Here is a 22054-nt window from a genome sequence, read left to right as displayed (position 1 = left end):
TTTTTTTTTCTTGTCTTTGTCTGATTGGCTTAATTTGAAAGCCTTGTCTTTGAGCTCCAAAATCCTTTCTTTTACTTGTTCTAGTCTATTGTTGAAACTTCCCACACTACACTTTTTGTATTTCCCTAAGTGTGTCTTTCATTTCCAAAAGTTGTGATTGTTTTTTCTTTATGACATCTATTTATGTGGAGAATTTTTCATCCATATCCTGTATTTTGTTTTAATATCTTTTTTTTTCTTTTTTCTTTTTCTTGAGACAGAGTCTCACTCTGTCCCCCAGGCTGGAGTGCAATGGCACAATCTCGGCTCACTGCAACCTCCGCCTCCCAGGTTCAAGCCATTCTCCTGCCTCAGCCTCCCGAGTACCTGGGATTACAGGTGCCCACCACACACCTAACTTTTTGTATTTTTAGTAGAGACAGGGTTTCACTATGTTGGCCAGGCTGGTCTCGAACTCCTGACCTCATGATCCGCCTGCCTCAGCCTCCCAAAGTGCTGGGATTACAGGTGTGAGCCACCATGCCCGGCCTTGTTTTAATACCTTTAAGTTTGTTTTCACCTTTCTCTGGTATCTGAGTATCTTAATAATCAACCTTCTGAATTTTTTATCTGGCTATTCAGATATTTCTTTTTGGTTTGGATCCATTGCTGGGGAGCTGGTATGATCTTTTGGGGATACTATAGAACCTTGTTTTGTTACATTACCAGAATTACTTTTCTGGTTCCTTCTCATTTGCGTAGATTATTTCAGTGGAGAGGTCTGAAACTCAACATCTGCTGTTCAGATTTTCTTGTCCCACAGGGTGATCCCTTGATGTGGTGCTTCCCCCCTTACCCTAGGGATGGGGCTTCCTGAGAGCTGGAACGCAGAGATTGTTATTGCTCTTTTGGGTCTGGTTACCAAGCTGGGCTACCAGGCTCTAGACTGGTGCTGGGGAATGTCTACAGAGTCCTATGATGTGATCCATCTTCAGGTCTCTCAATCATGGATACCAGCACCTGCTCTGGTAGAGGTGGCAGGGAAGTGAGGTAGACTCTGTGAGAGTCCATGGTTGTAGATATGTTTAGTGTGCTGGCTTTCTTGAATGATGGTTATGCTAGCAGTGATGTTTTCACATGGACACACTAAGGAACTCTGGTTAGCCAGTATCTTGTAGGCAGTGGAATTAGGTGTTGTCTTCTTCCTGGGATCAGGGTTATTCTACCATGAGTTGCTGTAATGGCCTGAGTTGGTTGGCCTCCAACCAGAAGGTGGTGTTTCCAAGACAGCAACAGCTGCAGTATTAGTGGAGGGATCTAAGCTTGCCCTAACTTGGCCAGGGTAAGTATTTCAGTTTCTCAGGTGATGGGCAGGGCCATAAAGCTCCCAAGAGTTTATCTTTTGTAATCAGCTACTAGGGTGGGTAAAGAAATCCTATCAGGTCAGGGCAGGGTTATGCAGGTCTGAGCTCAGCCTCTCCTTGGCTGGGGCTTGCTATAGCCACTGTGGGGATGCAGGGTTGTTCTCAGGCCAAAAGACATCTTGGCTGCCTCTGCTGTGTCATATAGTTCACCAGAGAAGTGGGGAATAGCCATTAGTGAGAGGCCTAACCCACCCCCCCATGCAGTTGGCAAGGCCAGTCTCACTCCCACAGTGCCCCAATAAGACCTTGCCTGAGGCCATAAACTTCCCCACTAAAAAAGCAAGCATGGCCCTTGCTCCTTTGCATCTGCCCACTCCATTGGCTGCGGCTCCTGTGCTCGAATCTGCAGCCACTCCTGCTTGTCTCCTGGACTTCACCTGAGAAAATTTGTGCCCAGTTGAAACAACTACAAATTTCAGTTCGGAGTTTCCTTTGCACTGTGACTACTTCCCAATTCCTCTGGCTGCCTTCCCCAAGGGCCCCTATAAGATATCATCAGGGATGGCTTCCCTGGGCTTCAGCTGGAGACTGGGACTGCCTGCAAGGCATTTTCTGCTGCTACTTCTACTTTTATATTTCATGTGACTCCCTAAATCCATTTCAACTCCAGGAGAGGTTAAATCCTTCTTCCATAATCTCATGATCTGGATTTTCAGGTCCCCCAGTAGAAATGTATGTTTGGAGGCAGGTTTTCCTTCTCTCACACTTTGGGAATGCTCAGTTTTTCACCTGTTTCATGTAATTTGTAGTAGTGTGCTGCTTCTTTCAAAGGATCTGGGAATCCTTCAGGTTTTCCTGGTATGTTCCTTTGTTGGTTCTTGGAGCAACAGATCACAGTGTGAGTCTCCACACACAGTTCAGTTCATCCAGGTGAGAACTGCACATTAGCCCTGTCTCCTATCTGCCATCTTGTCCACCAAGTCCAGTGCCATGACATTTTAAAACAATTTCTTTGGTAATTGACATTTTAAAACAATTTTTTGGTAATTGTGAGCACATGCAAACAATAATATATAAACTCTATTTTGATGAAATAGAACAGTTACTGTTGATGCATTTTACAAATTATTTTGTAACACTTGTATATTACACATTGCAATAACTCCTTTGGAACCATACAATATTTTTAAATTTTAAATTTTTGTGGGTACATCATAGGTATATATATTTATGGGGTACATGAGATACTTTGATACAGGCATGCAATGTGTAATGATCACATCACAGAGAAGGAGGTATCCATCCACTCAAGCATTTATGCTTTGTGTTACAAACAATCCAGTTAGACTCTTTTTAGTTATTTTAAAATGCACAATTAAGTTATTATTGACTATGGTAACCCTGATGTGCTACCTAATAGTAGGTCTTACTATTCTATTTTTTGTACCTATTAACCATCCCCACTTCCCCCTGCAACCCCTCACTACCCTTCCCAGCCTCTGATAACCATCCTTCCACCCTATGTCCATGAGTTCAATTGTTTTGATTTTTGGATCCCCCAAATAAGTGAGAACATGTGATGTTTGTCTTTCTGTGCCTGGCTTATTTCACTTAACATAATGATCTCTAGTTCCATCCATGTTGTTGCAAATGACTGTATCTCATTCTTTTTATGGCTGAATAGTACTCCATTGTGTATATGTACCACATTTTCTTTATCCACTCATCTGTTGATGGACGCTTAGGTTGCTTCCAAATCTTGGCTATTGTGAACAGTACTGCAATAAACATGAGAGTAAAGATATTTCTTCCATATACTGATTTCCTTTCTTTTGTGTATATACCCATCAGTAGGATTGCTGGATCATATGATAGTTCTATTTTCAGCTTCTTAAGGAAGTTCTGAATGCTTCTTAGTGGTTGTACTAATTTACATTTCTACCAACAGTGTATGAGGATTTCCTGTTCCCCATATCCTCACCAGCATTTGTTACTGCCTGTCTTTTGGATATAAGCCATTTTAACTGTGGTGAGATGATATTTCATTGTTGTTTTGATTTGCATTTTCTGATGATCAGTGATGTCTAGCACTTTTTCACATGTCTGTTTGCCATTTGTATGTCTTCTTTTGAGAAATGTCTATTTAAATCTTTGGCCAATTATTGAATCATATTATTAAAATTTTCCTATAGAGTTATTTTGAGCTCCTTATATAATATTCTGGTTATTAACACCATCTCAGATGGGTAGTTTGCAAATATTTTCTCCCATTATGTGGGGTGTCTCTTCACTTTGTTGATTGTTTGCTGTGCAGAAGTTTTTTTTAACTTGACTTGATCACATTTATCCATTTTTGCTTTGGTTGCCTATGCTTGTGTGGTATTACTCAAGAAATTTTTGCCCAGACCAATGTCCTGGAGAGTTTCCCCAGTGTTTTCTTGTAGTAGATTCATATTTTGAGGTCTTTGCTTTAAGTCTTTATTTTGATTTGATTTTTGTATATCTTGAGAGACAGAAGTCTAGTTTCATTCTTCCGCATATGAACATTCAGTTTTCCCAGAACAATTTATTGAAGAGACTGTTTTCCTAAGAGTATGTTCTTGGCACCTTTGTCAAAATGAATTCACTGTAGCTGTGTGGATTTGTTTCTGGGTTATACATTCTGTTCCATTGATCTACATGTCTGTTTTTATGCTGTACCATGCTGTTTTGGTGACTCTAGCTCTGTAGTATAATTTGAAGTTAGGTAATGTGATTCCTCCAGTTTTGTTCTTTTTGTTCAGGATAGATCTGGTTATTCTGGGTCTTTTGTGGTTCCAAATAAATTTTAATTTTAAATTAAAAAAATTTTTTTTATTTCTGTGAAGAATGTCATTGGTATTTTCATAGGAATTACACTGAATCTATAGATCACTTTGGGAAGGATGGGCATTTTAACAATATTGATTATTTCAATTCATGAATATGAAATACCTTTTCATCTTATTGGTGTTCTCCTCAATTTCTTTCATGAGTGTTTTATATTTTTCATTATAGAGATCTTTCACTTTATGGTTAATTCCCAGGTATTTAATTTTATCTGTGGCTATTGTAAATGGGATTACATTTTGATTTGTTTGTTTCAGATTGCTCATTGTTAGCATATAGAAATGCAACTGGTTTTTGTATGTTGATTTTGTATACTACAACTTTGCAGAATTTGTTTATCAGTTCTAATAGTTTTTTTGTGGAGTCTTTAGGTTTTTCCAAGTATAAGATCATATCATCTGCAAACAAGGATAATATGACTTCTTCCACTCCAATTTGGATGCCCTTTATTTTGTTCTTTTGTCTGATTGCTCTAGCTTAGGACTTTCAGTATTACGTTGAATAACAGTGGTGAAAGTAGGCATCCTTGTCATGTTCCAGATCTTAGAGGAAAGGCTTTCAGATTTCTGCCTTCAGTTCCTGTGCTTTTCTTATTGACAGAGTTTTTATTATAGCTTCGATCTTGTTACTGGATATTCATATCTTCAGGTTTTGGATTTCTTCCTGGTTAAATCTTGCTAGGTTGTATGTGTCTAAGAATTTGTCTATTTTTCCTAGATTTACCAATTTATTGGCATATAGTTGCTCATTGTAGCCACTAATAATCCTTTTAATTTCTGTGGTATCAGTTGTAATGTCTCCTTTTTCATCTCCGATTTTATTTATTTGGATCTTTTTTTCCTAGTCTGGCTAAAGGCTTGTCAACTGTGTTTAACTTTTCAATAAACCAAATTTTTGTTTCATTGGTCTTTTGTATTGCTTTCTTCAATTTTATTTATTTATGCTCTGATCTTTATTATTTCTTTCTTCCACTAATTTTAAGTTTGGTTTGCTCTTGCTTTTCTAGTTCTTTAAGCTGCATCATTAGGTTATTTGAAGTTTTTCTTCTTTTTTGATGTAGACAGTTATAGCTATAAACTTTCCTCTTAGTACTGCTTTTATCGTATCCCATAGATTTTTTGGTATGTTGTGTTTCCATCATCATTTGTTTCAAGCCATTTTTCAATTTCCTTCTTAATTTATTCATTGGCCCACTGGTCATTCAGGAGCATATTAATTTTCCAGTATTTGTAGAGTTTCAAAAATTCATCTTGTTATCAATTTCTAGTTTTATTCCATTGTGGTCAAAGAATATGCTTAATATTATTTTCATTTTTTGAATGTTTTAAGTCTTGTTTTGTGACCTAACATATGGTCTATCCTTGAGAATCATCCATATACTGAGGGAAAGAATGTGTGATCTGTAGCCATTGGATGAAATGTTCTACAAATATGTGTTAAATTCATTCAGTCTAAAGAGCAGATTAAGTCTGATTTTTTTTGTTTATTACCTGTCCAGAAGATCTGTCCAGTGCTGAAGGTGAGGTGTTGAATTCTCTAGTTATTATTGTATTGTGGCCCATCTCTCTCTTTAGTTCTAATAATATTTGCTTTATATATCTCGGTACTCCACTGTTAAATGCATATGTATTTAAAACTGTTATATCCTCTTGCTGAAATGACACCTTTATCATTATATAGTGACCTTCTTTGTGTCTTATTATAGTTTTTGTCATGAAATCTAATTTGTCTGTTATAAGTGTAGCTACTCTTTTTCTTTTTTTGGTTTCTATTGGCATGGAATATATCTTTTTCCATCCCTTTATTTTTCAGTCTATGTGTCTCTTTATAGGTGAAGTGTGTTCCTTGTAGGCAACAGATCAAATGGTTTTTCTTTTTCATCTATTCAGCTACTGTATGTCTTCTGTTTGCAGAGTTTAGTTCATTTACATTCAATGTTATTATTGATAAGTAAGAAGTTACTCTTGCCATGTTGTTATTTGTTTTCTGGTTGTTTTTTTGTCTTCTCTTCCTTCCTGTCCTCCTTTAGTGAAGGTGATTTTCTCTGGTGGTATAATTTAGTTTCTTGCTTTTTATTTTGTGTGTATCCATTGTTTGATTTTGGTTTGTGGTTACCATGGGGCTTCCAAATACTATCTTATAACACATTTTTTTAAGCTGATAACAACTAACACTGTTTGTATAAACAAACAAATAAGCACAAGTAATAATAAAAACTCTATGCCTTACCTATATCCTTCTGCTTTTTAACTTTTTGTTGTTTCTATTTATATCTTATTGTACTGTCTATGTCTTCAAAAATTGTTGTACTTTTTATTTTTTATTGGTTCATCATTTAGTCTTTTTACTTAGGATGAGTAGTTTACACCTCAGTTACTGTGTTATAATATTCCATGTTTTTCTGTGTACTTAATATTACCAGTGAGTTTGTACTTTCAGGTGATTTCTTATTGCTCATTAACATCCTTTATCTTTTGGACTGAAGTACTCCCTTTAGCATTTCTCATAGGACAGGTCTGGTGTTGATAAAATCCCTCAGCTTCTGTTTGTCTAGAAAAGTCTTTATTTCTCCTTTATATTTGAAGGATATCATCACCAGATATACTATTTTAGGGTAAAAGGTTTTTTCTTTCAGCACCGTAAATATGTCATGCCACTCTCTCCTGGTCTGTAAGGTTTCAACTGAAAAGTCTGCTACCAAACATATTGAAGCTCCATTGCCTGCTATGTGCTTCTTTTCTCTTGTTGCTTTTAGAATCCTTTCTTTATCCTTGACCTTTTGGAGTTATTAAATGCCTTGAGCTAGTCTTCTTTGGGTTAAATCTGCTTAGTGTTTTATAACCTTCTTGTACTTGGATATTGATATCTTTCCCTATGGTTTTGTTATTATACCTTTGAATTAACTGTCTACCCCATCTCTTTTTCTACCTCCTCTTTATGGCCAATAACTCTTAGATTTCCCTTTGGGGGCTATTTTCTAGATCCTGTAGATGTGCTTCATTTTTAAAAATTATTATTTCCTCTTGTTTTCACTGACTGTGCATTTTCAAATAACCTGTCTTCAAGCTTACTAATTCTTCTGTTTGATCTCTTATGCTATTAAAAGACTCTGATGCATTCTTCAGTATGCCAATTACCTTTTTCAAATCCAGAATTTCTGTTTGATTCTTTTTAATTCAATTAATTTAAAAAATATATAATTATATGATATATTAGTTATTTTTAATTAATATATAATTATTTTAATCTCTTTGTTAAATTTATCTGATAGAATTCTGAATACCTTCTCCGCTTTATCTTAAATTTGAGTTTCCTTAAAACAGCTATTTTGCATTCTCTGTCTGAAAAGTCACATATCTCTGTTTCACTAGGATTGGTTCCTGGTACCTTATTTAGCTCATTTGGTGAAGTCATGTTTTCCTGGATGGTGTTGATACTAGTAGATGTTCTTGGATGTCTGGGCATTAAAAAGCTAGATATTTATTGTAGTCTTCACCTTCTCACCTTGTTCGTCCCCATCCTTCTTGGCAAAGCTTTCCAGATATTCAGAAGGACTTGGGTATTGTGATCTAAGCTGTAACAGCTTTAGGGGGCACCCCAAGCCCAGTAATGCTGCGTTTCTTGCAGACTCATAGACATACTACCTTGATGGCCTTGGACAAGATCTGAAAGAATCCTATGGATTACTGGACGAAAACTCTTGTTCTCTTTCTTCTTCCTCCCACACAAATAGAGTGTCTCTCTCTGTTCTGAGCCACTGAAAGCTAGGGGTGGAGTGACACAACTACTCCTTGGCCACCACCACTAGGATCGTGCTGGGTCAGATCTAAAGCCAGCACAGGACTGGATGTTGCCCAAGGCCTGCTGTAACCACTCCCTGGCTGCTGCCTATGTTCGCTCAAGGCTCTGGGGTTCTACAATCATCAGGTAGCACAGCCAGCCAGGCCTATGTCCTTCCCTTCAGGGTGGCGAGTCACCCTAGGTCCCACGTAGGTCCAGAGTTGCCATCCTCCAGCAATCAGGGACCAGAGTCAAAAACCTCAGAACTCCACCTGTTCTGTTGTACTGTGGCTGAGCTGTCACTCAAGCCACAAGATGCAGCCCTTCCCACTCTTCTCTCTCCTTCCAAAGGAAGAGGAGTGTCACCCTGTGGTCATCATCACAACGGGCCACAGGGAATATTGCTAGCCTATCTCCAATATTCCCTTAAGGCCCACGGCTCTCAAGTCAGTTTGTGATGAATACTGCCTGGTCCGGGACTCACCCTTCAGGGCAGTGGAAGAGCCATTAAATCTTAAGTGACAAATGGATATGAACAATTTTTCATGTGTCCACTATCTAGAACAAAACACGTATTTACACTCTATAGATTTTCCTTTGCTAGTATCATAAGTAGAAAAATTAAGAATCTTATTCCCATATTTAGTGTGTTTATATGTGTTATCATTTATGCATATAATGCAAATAGAAACTACTGCATATAGCAAATTTTAAATTTCTAAGTTTCATTTCACAAATAAGCTACGGATTAACTAATGCTTTTTAAATACTGTCTTTGGATTACTATGTTATGAAAATGTCTTGTGGAACTACTGAGAATTTAGTATCTGTCTCATCATGTAATCACCTATTTTTAAATTGTCACAATTTATTTTGTTGTAAATACTGCTGATCTAATGGTATATTTGAAACACTGGGCATATATGGAACATACTCTGGAGACCTGTTCCTGTCTCTGGCAATAACGGGCCCTCAAGATTAACCAGTGTAGTCATGTTGACATGAGCACATTAGAAAAGTCCCTCTGCTGCCTCCACTACTGACCCCATATTCTCAACATATCTGTAATCCTCAAGTAATTCACTTCTCAAGAACTCAATTCCTTGCATGGCTGGAGCTCTGGCCAGGGACTGATAAAGTTGGAAAATGACCAGTGAAAAAAAAGCAAAAAACAATTCCTTCCAGAATGTAACCAGTTTCTTAATCGTATACGTGTGTGTGTGTGTGTGTGTATAATAGCTGTTATTATATATATATAATAGCTGTTATTATATATATAATAGCTGTTATTATATATATATATTTTATAGCTATTTCCTGATTCTTTTCTATGTTATTCATATACAGTCTGAAGTTCACATTATGCACATTTTAATAAAAGTATAATATGAGCTGAGTCTAATGAAAAATTTTTATATGTGTCCTATACATCTGTATTTGCAGCTAAGTATTATTTTGCTTTTCAAAACATGTCATCGTACCAGTTAATGTGCAATTTGTTAATCAGAGAGATTTTTTCCACCTTTTTTCATATTTGCTCTGAAATGATCCTTGTTTTACCAAAGGAATATTATGAACTTTCTAAATTAAAATGTATATATAAATCTTGCTAGACTGGGTGTGGCCAACATACAATGTGTAGTCTGAATTCCTTAGCTGCCTTATGGTCTACTATAGTTACTTTTCACAGGTGGCATTAGATCTTTCTAGTGCAGGTCTCACAGCAACACAGTAGGTAGTAACCTATGACATATTCTTAAGATCTTTTATATTGCATATAAACCTTGGCTTGCTTAATAAAACTAATAAATTCCATTTTCTATATCTTTAAATTTCTTCTGCATCTTAGCAACTGTATCTTAATAATTTTGTCTGTTTTCTTTGGGCATAGAAGTCTTAATGCTATTATCCTGATTCAATCAATCAACACTTGAACACTAACTATAAGAAAGATGTGAGCTAGGATTTCCAATTAAATGCTATAGCATTAATAAGAACTGTTTTTTTCAAAACTCAAAGCTTTGCAGTCTTATACAAGCATGTATCCAGAGGAAGCAACCCTACCACTTAAAGGAAGCTATATTCTTATGTGAAAATTTTTGACTATCAAATAATATCAAAATAATGTGATCTTGGAGGGCACCCATCTTGACTTTCTTCTATTAGAGAATAAGAAATCAAGTCTTAGGAGAAAAAAGTGGGTTACACCAGACAATACTAAGAGATAGTGGCAAAATAATAGAAATGTGTTTTCCTAATTCTGGGTTGCGTGCTGTTTTTACCTTACTACCCTGCATCTCTTTGACTCAGTGGGGTTATGCTTGGTGGCAAACCAAGCATAAAATTTTTATTGTCTTTCTCACAGCACGGCACTCATTTTGGGTGGGGAGGGGCAATATGCAGATACTATTTTAGACTTTTTAAAATATTATTTTAAAATGGCAACAATGTATAACCTATTACATAAAAAATGTCATAAGTTGGTATTATAATTTAATCATTCATGCATCCACAAGCCATTTATTAAGTTCCTGATCTGGTCCAGTAGTGCCAGGCTCTGGGGACACAAAGATGAAAAAGACTTGCTTTCCTGTTCTCTATGAGCTTATGGTCCAGTGGCAGTTAGAGGACATTAAACTTAAGACTACAAAATAAAAACAAGTGCTAAAACAGAGATATATTGTGTATCCAAATAAAAGGTCCATATAACCCAGCTTGAGAAAGCTGTGGAGCAAGCTGGTGACAGAGCATTTGTCGTGAACCATGACAGATGAATGGGGATGTGTCGCATGAAGAAGGAGAAGGTGATAAGAGCAATTTTATCCTTCTTATTGCTCAGAACACACACCCTGGAGACAAGAGGGATTCTGTAAATGGAAATAAAGGATCTGGATGAGTCAGAAATGGAAAGGTCTGGAATAGTGGGCTATAAGATTGCAGCATAGGTTGAAAGGTCTAGCACACGATCGTAGGCGTGGGTGTAGAAAACTTGTGGAGATAAAAGATTAATTCATATTTTAAAAATCATTTCTTCAAACTCAAGAACATCTTCAATATGCATTTATTGAAAAGACATATCTAGTTGCTCATAATATGCTTACCATTTATCTGAGTTCTAGAGGTACGGCAATGAGCACGATATAAAATCCATCATCTCAGGCAACTTACCGTCTAGTTTCAAATGTGGGAAGCAGAAAACAAACAAATATCTAAAATGTTTATTTTACTTACTTATATCTTCTATGAAAAAAAGCTTGGTAAGTGGAAGGAGAATGATTGAGGAGTGAGAGAGACCATTTCAGGCAGATTGGTAAGGGAGGTCCTAATATTTGAGCAAATTTCAGAATGATATGAAGATCAATGGGAAGAGTAATCTAAGATGAGCTAATGGCAAATGTAAAGGCCACGAAGCAGGAATAATCTGGCAGATTATTTTGCCAGAATACAATAAAGAGAGAAAAGAGTAGGAAATGACATAAGACAAAAAGGCAGGGAACAGATATTGTAGTTTCTTGTAAGGCATATTAAAGTCTTCAGATTTTATCTTACATGTTATGGAAAGCCACAGCAGAGATTTAAGCAGTAGTGTGACTTGAATGATTTATGCTTTTAGTTGTAATTGTGGCTCATGTGTGGTCAATAATTAGTAGCAGGGCAAGAGTGGAAGCACAGAGATGACTTGTAAACTACTACTTTAGCTAATGGGAGATGGTCGCTTAGACTTTGGATGGTGGCAGTGGAGGTGACAGAGAAGTGGAAATACATTAAAAAATATAATTTTTTAAAAATATTTTAAAATAGACTTCAAATATATCATGTAAAGATACAGCCAGAAAGATCTGGTCATGTTTTGGATGAGACCTATCAGGGGGAAAAAAAATGAAACAAGGATTATTGTGAGAATTTTGGACTGAATATTTATCCAGGCAAATGATGGTACCATTTACTGAGGTGGGAGAAATTGTGGGAAATAGAAGAGCCAATAAAGAGACCAAGACTAGGTAGACCAGGAGGCGGGAGGAAAATCAGAGAAAGCCACATGATCAGTTTCAACAGAAAGAGAGTCATCAACGGACTTAAGTGGTATTTCAATGTTAAGTAAAATGAGGACTAAATTAATTATTGAATTTATCAAAAGTATGGGTAATATGATCTTTCCAAGAGGGTTTCCATGGTCTGATGTGAAAGAAAGACTGATTATATCAGTCTCGAAGGGAGAGTAGGAAGAAAAAAAAAAGATTTTTCTTTCAAGCCATTTTCTTTCATCAAAAGTGATGGGGTTTTCTATTTTTAAAAGGGCAATCATTACAATGTATTTGTATGCTGATAAGAATGATCCAATAAAGATGGATTTGCCAATAATATTTGTCAATTATGGCTTCACAAGAGAACTGTGCCTATGGTTTGTTGAATTTACATTGTACTGCCTCAGTTATATTATATATTCTGATTATCATAATATACAAATTATATCTTATTGCATTCTTTTTTTTAACAGTTTTATTTGAGACAGGTTCTCACTATGTTGCCTAGGCTGGTTTTGAACTCCTCCTGCCTCAGCCACCCAAAGTGCTGGGATTACAGGCATGAGCCACAATGCCTGGCCAATTTTTTTGTGGAGATGTAGTCTTTTTTTTTTTTTTTTTTTTGAGACAGGGTCTCGCTCCTCTCTGTCACCCAAGCTGGAGTGCAGTGGCATGATTATAGCTCACTGCAGCATCAACCTCCCAGGCTCAAGTGATCCTTCCACTTCAGCCTCCCAAGTAGCTAAGACTGCAGGTGTGCACTACTAAATCAGGCTTTTTTCTTTTCTTTTCTTTTTTTTTTTTTGATAAAGATGGGTGTCTCCCTATGTTGCCTAGGCTGCTCTGGAATTCCTAGGTTCAAGCAATCCTTATACCTTGGCCTCCCAAGTTACTGAGATTACAGTTATAAGCCATCACATGTGGCTTGAATTCTTAATTTTAGAAACTTGAGTTATTCAAGTTTGGTTTATACTTGGAATGTTTAGACTAAGATAGTTTAATGTTAAAAATTAATGCAACATAGTACATTAAGAAAAGGCACCAGAAATAATAAAGAATAATTTCAATAAAATGAGCTATATAGGAATAAATTGTAATTCCCCTATATATGTGTAAAAAAATAAATCAGGAGTAAAAGAACTTCAATATAATAGAAGGTTCAAAGAATTAGTCACAAAATATTAGAATCTTTTTTTTTCATCAGAAAGAGAAATGCTTATAATCACTGTTTCTAGTCAACATTATGTTGCGGTCTTAGTCATTAGAAAAAGAAAGTAAAACATAATAATAATAATCATTATCATTATCCTAAGAATTGTAGAGAAGATGGAGAGCTGATAAATTTTCAAACCTGTTAGAAAAGTCTACAGCTTAAAAAAGATTGTTCAATATAAGAACAATATACAAAAATCAATTATATTTCCAATAATAACTAATGAGAAAATACAATATTTTAAAAATAGAATTTATGATGTAATAAAACAAAATCTCACAAAATATATGCAAGAACTTATTGGGAGAAATTTAAAACTTTAATGAATAATATTAAAGAAGAATCACATAAAGGAATATTCCATATTCAAAGATTGGAAGAATCAATAACTTAGTATATAAATTAATTCCATTTTCAATCATAATCCCAATAATTTGTGTGTGTATATAAATGTAATTGAGCAACTGGTTGAAAAAATTTGTATTTAAGAGCCAAGGTCTAAGAATAGCCAAGACATTGTTGAAGAACAATGCAGAGACAATTGGCCTATCAAGAATCATGATTAAAGTAGGTTTGGTACAGGCACAGCCAATTAAAATAATGCAACAAATTTTTAAAAACTTAAAGCAAAGTCTGTGTATATATGTAAACTTGACATAAATGCAACCTGTTGTTAGATATTTATGAGAAATTTAAAATTGTTTATTCATATTGAAAAAATAAAATTAGATCCCTGTCTTTAACCCTACATAAAAATTGTTCCAGATGGATTCAAGGCCTAATGAAACACAGACCTTCAAAGTCCATAGAGGAAAGCACAGAATAACATTTCTATTATTTCTTTTTTTATTGGAAACGGAGTCTCACTCTGTCGCCCAGGCTGGAGTGTAGTAGCGAGATTTCGGCTCATTGCAACCTCTGCCTCCTGGGTTCAAGCGATTCTCCTGTCTCTGCCTCCCAAGTAGCTGGGATTATGGGTATCCACCACCATGCCTGGCTAATTTTTTGTATTTTTAGTAGAGACGGGGTTTCATCATGTTGGCCAGGCTGGTCTCGAACTCCTGACCTCAGATTCCCAAAGCGCCCACCTCGGCCTCCCAAAGTGCTGGGATTATAGACATGAGCCACTGCATCTGGCTTTTTCTATTATTTCTTAAAGAAAGTGTAAGATAAGCACTCTAATGGGAGAAATGGGTACATATGGTTTTGTTAAAATTCAGCTCTCTTCTTCATCGACATGCCATAAAGAATGTGAAATTTTAGGCCACTGAGTAGAAGAGATAATTGTAAGATATATGTCTAACAAATATTAGTATCCAGCTACATAAAGAACTCCTACAAGTAGTTAACAGAAACGGAAATAACGCAAAAGAAAAATAGGCAAGAAACATAGACCAGTAATTTACAAATGGGTAAACCACATGGTTAATCAACTCAGGGAGATGCACATCTTCACAGTAACCAGGGAAATACAAAGAAGAACTACAATGAGATTTTATTTTATCTTTGTCAGGTTGTCAAATACTTAAAAATGTGGCTGTATCCAGAGTTCTTGAGGATATGAACACGTATACCCTGATTCTTGGAGCTATTTTGGAAAATAATTTGGAATAAAAAGTAAATATGAAGATGAGAATATCCCATAATAATAATTATTTCTAGTTATATATCCTAAAGGAATTCTTGAACATTAAATATTTTGTAAATATTGTTTGCAATAGTAAATAAAAACAACATAAAAGGCCAGCCAACAAGAGTGGAAAATAAGTTGAGCTATGGTTATACAATTGTTATAAAATATTTGGAAATAAAACAATTAGAAGTATATTTATGAAACATGAGTGAATTTCAAAATCAGAACATTGAGTAGAAAATGCAAGTAAGAGGAGCATTTAATGCATGATGTCACTTTTGTAAAGTTTAAGAACACAGATATCAATAAAATATTCTAAGAGTTGAGAAAGGAGAGTAGAATTAGAAAATGACATAAGCTTGACTGGGTGTGGTGGATCACGCCTGTAATTCCTGCACTTTGGGAGGCCAAGGCGGGCAGATTGCCTGAGCTCAGGAATTCGAGACCAGCCTGGCCAACATAGTGAAACTCAGTCTCTACTAAAAATACAAAAATTAGCCAGGCATGGTGGTGCATGCCTGTAATCCCAGCTACTTAAGAGGCTGAGGCAGGAGAATAGCTTGGACCTGGGAGGCAGAGGTTGTGGTGAGCCGAGATCAGGCCACTGCACTCTAGCCTGGGCAACAGAAAGACTCCGTCTCAGAAAAAAAAAAAAAAAAGAAAGAAAATTACATAAGCTTTAATTTTATATTTGAAATTATATTTCTTAATTTGACTATTGGAAACAAACATGAAATATTCCATATGAAAGCAAGATGTATCTTATTTCAGGTAAACTTTATATAAACATTCAGATTTATAAAAGAAACTAACAAATACTGGTGATTTTCTAAGAGCTATGTGTACTTTCCTGAATAACTTACAAAATAATTTCTTAGTTACAATGTCTAGTTATTTAAAGTATTAACTAACTTCTACAAAATTGTTTAGAAAACATTCAGGCAAAAAGACTCAACATAATGTTAGATTATGATGCAGTGTTTTTTAGTCATTTGTAAGAGGATCCATTTGAAACTTTCATCTGTCTTCCCGGTGGATAAGTTGAAGACCATATATTTATAGATAGTTTTGTTTAGAAGATCAATAATTATGATCTCCCTGACATAACTTATTAAAAATTGGCTGTCATTGTCTTTTTTCACCCCAAATATGCAATATATGAGAAACACTTCATGCATTTTTGTAAGCCTAGACTCTGATAGGAAAGGCATCTCACCACAGCACGCTGTGGTAGTTTGAGGCATTCCATAATGCCAGCTATGTATGCAGTTCAGGTAGCATCAGCAGCTTTAATCATGTGTAGAGAAATAAGGTATGTAAAGCAGATGGAACTCTGTAGGGAACACTGAGGAAATGAGCTCAAAGTGCAGATCATGTTCTGCAGGTGGTGGAAAATGCTGATTATTTTTAAGCTCACAATTACAGCCCAAAGATGGATGACAGATGAAGCACTGTGAACAAGTATAAATAATGACAGACCATTCTCACCCACATGAAGAGCAATTTGGAGCTCATATGTGTCTTTTTTTCTAGGAAAGCATTAGCCATTTTCTAGGAAGAAGGATATCCGTTAATGTTTTTGTTCCATTGTAGAGATGTTAAAACCCTTTTACAATACAGCTGGAGTTATTGACTACATTTACATTGATACTTAGACAAGCTAATCTTCCCTTTCCTTTTTCACTCACACTGGGTAGGGATGTAGTTTATGTGCATTTGCTAGTCAAGAATTCATCTGTGTGGCAATAAGGAGTCTTCTATCCTGTGTAGCAAGGAGATATTACTCTTTGATTCTTGTTGCTTGTAACAGTAATCAGATTTTGATCTTGAATTCAAACTTGGAGACTAAGTAAATGTCATCTTGGATCCATGACTGACCATTCCTGAGGAACTTTAAAGAGAACGCTCCCTGTTATTTAAGGATACTTCATAACGTATTGCTTGCTCTTCATTAAAAAAAAAATCACTCCTAATATCTACTACACCACACTGACCTAACTGTGGTTCAAATATGCTCAATGGGCCAGGCGTGGTGGCTCATGCTTGTAATCCCAGCACTCTGGGAGGCTGAGGTGGGCAGATCACTTGAGCTCAGGAGTTTGAGACCAGCCTGGGCAACATGGCAAAACTCTGTCTCCACCAAAAATACAAAAAATTAGCTGGGCATGATGACGTGCATCTGTGATCCTAGCTACTTGGGAGGCTGATGTTGGAGAATCGCTTGAGCCCAGGAAGTGGAGGCTGCAGTGAACCAAGATCACGCCACTGCACTCCAGCCTGGGCAACAGAGCTAGACTCTATCTCAAAACAAACTAACAAACAAACAAACATGCCAGATGCTCCTGTTTTAGGACGTTTGCCTGGGCTGTTTCCTCTGACTAGAAGATGCTTCCCCTAAAAGTCCCCCAGGCTAGCTCTCTCATCTCTGTCTGGCCTCTATTCACAGGGCACGTCCTCACTGAGGCCCACCCAACTGTCCTGTTTAAACATATAACCCACTCTGCCTTTTACCTTTGAGGGAATTAAGAAAATACCACCCCAAAATGTGCCATTTTGGCATGCTGGTTGCTTGAAACTGAGGGCACCTGGAGAACAGCAAATGCAGTGAGGAGCTTTTTATGAGCTCCCATTACCTGCCTTAGGAAGGATCCTCCAAAAGGAACTCAATTGTCAAGAAATCTTTGCCCCAGTAATCTCACCAACCAGAGAAGAAAACTTGGATCACAAGAGACAAAAAGAAACAAACAAACAAAGAAAAAAAACCACTTGAAAACTACAACACCCTTAAACTTTACTCAGAATATTTAAGTGGAAAAAGCTGATGGGTCTGTACAATTTTACAATATTGCCTAGGATTTCATACAGAAAATCAATTATTTACATTATAACATGCTTTAGTTGTAAATCCGTGTTTATATTACAATTGCATAGCTTCAATTTCAACATGTATAATGTAAATTTAAAGTTTTTATAAAGGCAACTATAGTAAATTTAAATAATGACTAATTTAGCTTTACAATTTGCTCTGAGGGGAAAAACACACTGATTGTCCTCACCCTTCACACCAGTACCACCACCACAACAACAAAAAACAAGAGGGGAGCCTGGAGGTGAACCCTGCACTCAGATCATCCCCTATGCTCTGGGCCATTTGTCTTTCCCCGAATTTATTTACTGTCCCCTAAATTTTGACTATAACCACTCTACCTTCTTCCCTGGGAAGAAGGTATATAAGCTTCAAAATCTCACTGGCCTTTTGGGTGTTCAGGTTTCTCTCCAGTGATGTCCTCCTGTAGGTAACAAATTTGTGTGTCTTTTCTCCTGTTCATCTGCCTCACTTCAGATTATTTCGTACACTCACTCATCAAACCCTCAGAGGATAAAGGAAAGTCTTCCCACCCCTACATCACCTCTATTTTTTCCTACAGCACACATCACCTTCTGACATAGTCAACAATTTCCTCCTTTGTGATGTTTATTTTGTATTGTCTGTCTCCCCCACAACCTTATTTAATTAATTAATTAATTTATTTATTTATTTATTGAGACAGAGTCTCGCTCTGTCGCCCAGGCTGGAGTGCAGTGGTGTGATCTTGGCTCACTGCAAGTTCCGCCTCCCAGGTTCACACCATTCTCCCGCCTCAGCCTCCTGAGTAGCTGGGACTACAGGCATCTGCCACCACGCCTGGCTAATTTTTTGTATTTTTAGTGGAGACGGGGTTTCACCGTATTAGCCAGGATGGTCTCAATTTCCTGACCTCGTGATCCGCCCACCTCGGCCTCCCAAAGTGCTGGGATTACAGGCGTGAGCCACCGCGCCCGGCCCACCACCTTCCTAAAGGGCAATAAACTCCAGGATGTCAGAGAAGTTTGTCTGTTTGTTTGTTTTAACTTTTGCAGATTTTATATATTGATGAATCTCTGCTACCCAGAACAGTGCCCATTAGTCTACAGAAGTTCAATAAATATTGTGCCTGTCAGGCCTCTGAGCACAAGCTAAGCCATCATATCACCTGTGACCTGCACGTATACATCCAGATGGCCTGAAGTAACTGAAGAATCACAAAAGAAGTGAAAATAGCCAGTTCCTGCCTTAACCAATGCCATTACCTTGTGAAATTCCTTCTCCTGGCTCAGAAGCTCCCCGACTGAGCACCTTTTGACCCCCGCCCCTGCCTGCCAGAGAACAACCCCCTTTGACTGTAATTTTCCACTACCTACCCAAATCCTATAAAACGGCCCCACCCTTATCTCCCTTTGCTGACTCTCTTTTCGGACTCAGCCCGCCTGCACCCGGGTGAAATAAACAGCCTTGCTGCTCACACAAAGCCTGTTTGGTGGTCTCTTCACACAGACACGCGTGACAGTGCTGATAATATTCCTTAACCCTTTCTTCATTTTGTTTTCCAACAGATATCTCTCATTATCATCATTGATGATTCCTATAAAACACCCATTTGAAATGTAGTTCATGGCCAGGCGTGGTGGCTGATACCTATTATCCCAGCCGTTTGGGAGGCTGAGGCAGGAGGATTGTTTGAACCCAGGAGCTTGAGACCAGCCTGGGCAACACGGTGAGACTCTGTCTTTCCAAAAAGTAAAATAAAATAAATAATAAAATGTAGTTCATGGGGTTATAGATCCTACCAGATAGCTCTGTAATAGTAAGTTTAAGAAAAACACTTAGAAAGTTTTTACAGGTAAAACAATAAAAGTAATATTTGAAATTATAGACCCCTGTGGAATTTGACCTTTACTTACAATATTTATAAGATACTAAACTGCAAAGACTTTTAACAGAGCAACATGAAAGTATGTGTAAGGTGCAAGGTACTTCTTAAAACCATTGTGTTTTTTTTTTTTTTCTGAGATGAACAGTAAGATAATAATTATTCTATGGTAAGTGTACACACTCTCTCCTTATAGGGCAAGCAGAGTCGTGAGCATGGGAGCTTCCATTTATTGAACAATGTGCTTTATTCCAAGCACTGTTCTAGGCCTTAAGCACATGAAGATGAATAACAAATTTTATGCCACCAAAGCTAGGGGGAAGAAGATACACAAAATAAGTAATTATGGTCCAACCTAAAAACGTAAATGTTCATTTTCAGGCACCTGCTAGGGTCATCTAAATAATGAGAGGCAGCATATAAATAATAAACACATTTATAACCTACAACAAATTATTTACACAATATTTTAAAAAATTCTTTAGTGTTTAACTTTGTAAATTTTTTTTTTATTGTTGGGGAATTTTATTTTCAGTTAGCAGTTAGTTTAAACTTAAGTTGTACCAGGCTAACCTGAGAGATTATGCTCTCTCTGACACTGTTACCTGAAAAGCTTTGATGCAGCAGAAAATATACAATTGGAAAGGACAGGAGGGTTCCCTATTAACAGGCTAAAGTCACCTAAGATGGCGCTGCCTTTCATGTTGACCCTAATTCACATCACCATCTGTCTCTTCAAACATGGGAAGATTAAACACATCCAAGCAATTTACATCCTTGGGGGCACTGCGGGCTGTGTTATATGTGACTTTCCCTTGACGGGGTTGTGACCCTTTCTCATTGCTTCCAACCCAGGAAAAAGACTTAATTAAAGACTCTTTGATGAGACAAATGATATTATTTACATTAGAAAGAAGAGAGAGAGAGAGAGAGAAAGGAAGAGAGACAGAGAGAAAGAGAAAGAGAAAGGAAGGAAATGTTGGGGCTCACAAAACAATACCCCACAGTGTGATGCCTTGGGATGCTGAGTGCCTTGAACTAAAGGCGAACCAAAGTCTCTCTGATCTTCTGTCCCCTGTTTCTTGACCCCTTCTCCCAGAAGGGCAGGGAGGGGCTTTCTCTGAACTTCCCTTGGAAGAAAATTCCCAAATAATCAGTCCCTGGAAGTATTTAATTTTCCTCATTGACTCAGTCTCTAGTCACTGCAGCAGCCCCCACTGTGAGGAGCCTTAGCAACACAGTCCGACAGATCACTTTCTTTAGTGAGGATAATTAGCTAGAAATAGCTTTTTGGAGAAAGAAAACCTTGAAGATAGCACAGTTAACATATTCAAAGGGACTAAAATTGGTGTTCTCAACTTTAATTTTAACAAAAGTACAAATGCATTTGGTGATTTCACTCATTAAAAAAAAAAATTCTCTGTGAGGCTTATCAAAATATTCAAGTACCTCTAAATCCAGCAAATTCTGCCCCCATGCAGGACACTGCCACTCTGCTTTTGCTTAGTCCCTTAGGTCTCAGCTTCAAAGCACTTGTCAGAAAATACCAATCACTTCCCAACACCACAATGCACGGCCAAGCGCAGATCAGCTGTCCATTTCCGTATGCTTCCCTAACAACCTATGTTTATGTCTGTGTTTGCATTTATCACAGTGTCTCTGTAACATATTTGTTGTAGCCACTACTCTGTTAAGGTCCCTATGGGTGCCATTTTCACTGTTTAATCCTTATTCCCTTACAGATTATCTGCTATTGGTACTCTAGTGCTCAATAAATACTTGCTGAGTTAATGAAATAAAATTAAGAATAAAAGATGTAAAGGTGCCCTGCTCAGCCATCTGGTCACCTGAAACCCAAATAGACATAGATAGTTTAATGCTTAAATAGGATAAATCATCATTTTTGCCAAATGCTAAGCTAGCAAATCTCTGATTTCGGAATTAAAAAGATCCAGCGGATCCTCCAAGGGGAAACGTTCAAGAAAATAAATCCGTTCCTTAGCACTTCACAGGAAGGCAATAAAGTGACTATTAAAATTATCTTGTTTGTCATTTGCTTTTTCAGTATGCTGGCAACACTAAGGTGATTCATTTATGGTAAGTGATGATTATTTCTGTAGCCTAAGGCATTACCACCCTTACTTAGGTAAGTGAGAAAGTAAAGCTTCTGAGTTTCTATTATTATTATTGTGAAATAAAGTACTTTTTGAATTGTGCTAGAAAAAGTCATCTAAGACTTGGAAATGGGCATAGGGATGTACCGTACAAACAGCTTAGTGAACGGTGAACAGCTTGTTTTTTTGGTTTGCTGGCCTGGGGGTTACCTGAATGTTTGTTAGACTTGCTACTCACTATTATGGGAACAACAATCACAGGAGGCTCATGTTATTTACATTAGAAAGAAGACACACACACACACACACACACACACAGAGAGAGAAAGAGAGAGAGAGAGAAGGGAA

General features: G+C 37.1%; 1 protein-coding gene and 1 long non-coding RNA gene across 2 annotated transcripts in view; one reads left to right on the top strand and one right to left on the bottom strand.

The window, feature by feature from the left end:
* Positions 1 to 21689, top strand: part of LOC134810589 (uncharacterized) — a 47342-nt gene extending 25653 nt beyond the window's left edge. The window contains exon 3 of the long non-coding RNA XR_010159035.1: positions 21658 to 21689. This is a non-coding gene — a long non-coding RNA (uncharacterized LOC134810589). The remainder of the gene's footprint in view (positions 1 to 21657) is intronic.
* CNTNAP2 (contactin associated protein 2) overlaps positions 1 to 22054 on the bottom strand; it is a 2300337-nt gene that overhangs the window by 788984 nt on the left and 1489299 nt on the right. The gene's annotated exons all lie outside the window — the stretch shown is intronic.

The sequence above is a fragment of the Pan troglodytes genome, chromosome 6 (genome assembly GCF_028858775.2).
Source record: "Pan troglodytes isolate AG18354 chromosome 6, NHGRI_mPanTro3-v2.0_pri, whole genome shotgun sequence".
Classification (NCBI taxonomy): Eukaryota; Metazoa; Chordata; class Mammalia; order Primates; family Hominidae; genus Pan; species Pan troglodytes.
Note: the sequence above shows the minus strand (reverse complement) of the source record. Positions and strands in the feature narration are given on the sequence as shown.